General features: G+C 33.5%; 1 long non-coding RNA gene across 1 annotated transcript; it reads left to right on the top strand.

Annotated features, from left to right (window-relative positions):
* The first annotated feature begins 2,955 nt into the window (after window positions 1-2,955).
* Window positions 2,956-3,448, top strand: LOC145324058 (uncharacterized). The gene is made up of 3 exons (XR_013881179.1): window positions 2,956-3,184; window positions 3,275-3,335; window positions 3,405-3,448. It is a non-coding gene; the product is annotated as an uncharacterized LOC145324058 (long non-coding RNA).
* Window positions 3,449-4,390: the final 942 nt, after the last annotated feature.

Here is a 4,390-nt window from a genome sequence, read left to right as displayed (position 1 = left end):
TAGGGTACCTATATTTTTGGGTACCCCAATGCCATAGAAATGATAAGGGAGTAATAAAAAAAAGATTATTTGTGTAAGAACCCTCCCTCCTCTAGTTATTTCAATGTCATTTTTTTTGTAGGTAAGATAGAGAGTTGTGACTTCATGACTATTTAAGTTTTGTAATTATATGTCGGCAAGAGTTGATCTTATAAGGATATCTGGTCTGTGTCGGTCGTGGCGTCCGGTCAAAGTCAGTTAGGTGGCACCAAATTTAGAAAAAAATTTAAATAAATCTTAATTTCTACATTATGACTTTTGTGTATAAGGAAAACCTAAAAATTTTTTGGTGAATACTTAAATATCAATGACCTTCTGAGAAAAGTGGTGTTATGACCGTTTGACCGCTCCCTGACCGACTTTATGACCGTTTTTTGTCCGGCTTTTACTACTGACCGCTATGACTAGAAAAAGTAATTTTCTCTAAAAATACACATGAACCACCAGAAATTTTTTTTTATGTCTCTAACTGTAACAGGAGCCGAGATAGAGGGGGGGGGTCAATATGAACCCCCCCCCCCTGATCTATTAAGGTGGGAATTGGGGCCCGATCTTTAAGGGTTAAATTTAGATTATCATAATGTTGCTGACAAACTTGTGGATATAAATGCACTTGTTAAAATCAGTAATTTACCACAAAAATGGCACAATTAAGTAAGCAACCTACTTTTTTTCATGCTTACTCCACGAGGAGAGATTACTAGGGACAGCATAATATAATTTTGCCGTTCTATTTATGAATATACTTCAACATTACTTAAACATCACTATTGTATAATATTGCTGCTCTACTTATATTTATACTTGTCCATGTTAAATTCAGTATAGTAAAATAATGCTGTTCTTCTTATGAACATACTTGTCTTTATACCAGTATTACCTCTAGGGGCTCGGTGACGCTTTGGGTAAAAGTCCTCTCAACCCCACCTTGAACCTACTTGTGTCTAAATTGCGATGTAACGCGCTCAATCGCCCAAGGGTATTAAGTAAGGTAACACCAAATAGATAGCCAAATCTTTAATTGCACGAATTTTGTCTAGAGGTCCTAACTGCATGGTAATGAGTTGCACCTGTTATAAACCAAGACATTCCCCATACTCAAACTATTAATGTCACAAACCTCCCTCCTTGTTTGCTCAAACAAATGCATCTTAAAAACATTTTAAGAAATAAAGCCAAACATTAACCCATTTACTAATTTAAAACAAGGAAATTTAAATAACAAAATGATTTGCTCATAAAAAAATTTAAAAGGGTGGGGTCAAAATAGGTAAACAAGGATGACAACTTCCATAAAACCGAAGCTCTGAAAAGGTGTGATAAATGAACCATTAACACTTTTAGAGTGTCAGAACTAAATAATCAGAATATAAATGTTTAAAAGATTAAACAAAATTTTGAGTAAATTTGTTGAAAAACTGCTTAGACAAAGAATAATGATATTGGACATACTTACATTTTTATAGATGCTACGCTTACAAAATTATACTTTGTTGTCCTAGGAATCAGTATTTCAAAAATCAGATCAATCAAAAAATTATATAACACAAAAATTAGCTGTTTAGAATGGACGTATGGACATTCAGGTAACAATTATAGAGTTCCTACGATTTCTGAAGACTACCTATCAACCACAAGAATCACCATACAAATTTTGAAATTGATAGAAAAATTCTGACGTGCCTATTTTAATTTAATTTAATGCATAATTTTAATTAACACTCAAAATATTCTTAAAAGTATATGTCCGTCTGTCTGTCCGTCAGTTTGTCTGTCTGTCTTTCCGTCGATCTGCCCATTTGTCTATCTGTCTCTCCGTCTGTCTGTCTGTCCATCTGTTTACGTCTGTATGTCTGTCAATACCTTTTCGTTAATTTAGGCATGTTAGAGTTGTCCTTTAAATTTCAAAGGTTTTAGGATTTAGTGCTCAACAAGGTATCCTGAGTGAAAGTTACAATTTTAATTGGGATAAGACAATGAATGTTTAATTGAAATACATCCCCAATGATGATAATAGTTATTTATTGCATTGTATTATAGACAGCATTCCGCGGATAGTAAATTTAAAAGATTAATTACGGTTTTGTTAACCCTGAGGAGCCAAAGTCCTGGGCTTACAAATCTGGTATTGATGTTATGTTTTTTCATTTTAATATTCATATAAAATTGTTTAGTATGGCTTTGAACCGGTTCTAATCCTGCGGATATAAATAGGTTTCAAAGCCATACTGAAAATAAAATAACCCCTATTGTAGATTAAAATCATTGATTGGGCAATACATGTCTGGAACCAACCAATCAAAATTAAATAAAAGTACCCAAAGTTTTTATGCTAAATATAGGCGAGGATGGTAATAAAACTTTAGGTACCTTTGAAAATATAGTCCAATGTACCCTCCCCCCTTGGGTAAAAATGTAATTTACTGCTCAATGATCCCTACATCCCTGGGTATGGTGTGTCTACAAAAAGGCAGTGTTCAAACTTTTACACCAATTATTTTAATCTACAAAAGTGGTCCCGTTTTATAAGGGGGGGGGGAAGTTCTGACACTTTTGCGTAAACAGTGATTATAGGCTTTGTCTTTGGAGATAATGGATAGGTTATTTGGCAAAAAAGTTTCCTTTTGGGATGTAGTTTTCCTATTTTAAAAAAAATTTTGGATTCGACCTCCAGGTTCTGGTACTCCAGGCCTCCAGGTGGATTCTGGACAGGTAAAAAAAAAATTCAAGATAGAACAAAACTTATTTAACAAAAGTTGGTACTTTATGGATGGTATGAACTAATTTGAAGAAATTTTTTAGATCGGGCTCCAGGTTCTGGTACTGCAGGCCTCCAGGTGGATCCTGGACAGGTAAAAATGGAAAATTTTTAATTTTAAAGTTAGAACAAAACTTATTTAACAAAAGTTTGTACTTTATGGATGGTATGAACTAATTTGAAGAAATTTTTGGATTCGGCCTCCAGGTTCCGGTACTCCAGGCCTCCAGGTGGATTTTGGACAGGTAAAAATTGAAAATTCAAGATAGAACAAAACTTATTTAACAAAAGTTTGTACTTTATGGATGGTATGAACTAATTTGAAGAAATTTTTGAAATCGGGCTCCAGGTTCAGGTGCTGCAGGCCTCCAGGTGGATCCTGGACAGGTAAAAATTGAAAATTTTTACTTTAAAAGTTAGAACAAAACTTATTTAACAAAAGTTGCAAATTTATGGATGGTATGATCTAATTTGAAGAAATTTTTGAAATCGGGCTCCAGGTTCTGGTACTGCAGGCCTCCAGGTGGATCCTGGACAGGTAAAATTTGAAAATTTTTACTTTAAAAGTTAGAACAAAACTTATTTAACAAAAGTGGCTTCTTTATAGATGGTTTGAACTAATTTGAAGAAAATTTTGAAATCGGGCTCCAGATTCAGGTACTTCAGGCCTCTAGGTGGATCCTGGACAGGTAAAAACTGAATTTTTTTACTTTAAAAGTTAGAACAAAATTTATTTGACAAAAGTGGCTTCTTTATAGATAGTATTAACTAATTTGAAAAAAAATTTTAAAATCGGGCTCCAGGTTTAGGTACTGCAGGCCTTCAGGTGGATCCTGGACAGGTATAAACTGAAATTTTTACTTTAAAAGTTAGAACAAAACTTATTTAACAAAAGTGGCTTCTTTATAGATGGTATTAACTAATCTGAAAAAAATTTTGAAATCGGGCTCCAGGTTCAGGTTAAAAATTTCAATTTTTACTTTAAAGTTAGAACAAAACTTATTTAACAAAAATGGCTTCTTTATAGATGGTAGGAAGTAATTTGAAGAAAATTTTGAAATCGGGTGCCAGGTTCAGGTACTGCAGGCCTCCAGGTGGATCCTGGACAGGTAAAAATTAAAAATTTTTACTTTAAAAGTTAAAACAAAACTTATTTGACAAAAGTGGCTTCTTTAAAGATGGTAGGAAGTGATTTGAAGAAAATTTTGAAATTTCAAAATTTTCTTCAAATTAGTTAATACCATCCATAAAGTATCAACTTTTGTAAAATAAGTTTTGATCTAACTTTTAAAGTGAAAAAATTCAATTTTTACATGTCCAGGATCTACCTGGAGGCCTGCATTACCTGAACCTGGAGCCCAATTTCAAATTTTTCTTTAAAGTATTTAATACCATCCATATTACTGTTTATCTGTCCAGGATCCACCTGGAGGCCTGCAGTACCTGAACCTGGAGCCCGATATCAAAATTTTCTTCAGATTAGTTAATACCATCTATAAAGAAGCCACTTTTTTAAAAATAAGTTTTGTTCTAACTTTTAAAGTAAAAATTATCAATTTTTACCTGTCCAGGATCCACCTGGAGGCCTGCAGC

The sequence above is a fragment of the Acartia tonsa genome, chromosome 7 (genome assembly GCF_053477335.1).
Source record: "Acartia tonsa isolate MP-2025a chromosome 7, ASM5347733v1, whole genome shotgun sequence".
NCBI classification, from domain to species: Eukaryota; Metazoa; Arthropoda; class Copepoda; order Calanoida; family Acartiidae; genus Acartia; species Acartia tonsa.
This window is presented reverse-complemented; position numbering and strand designations above follow the sequence as displayed.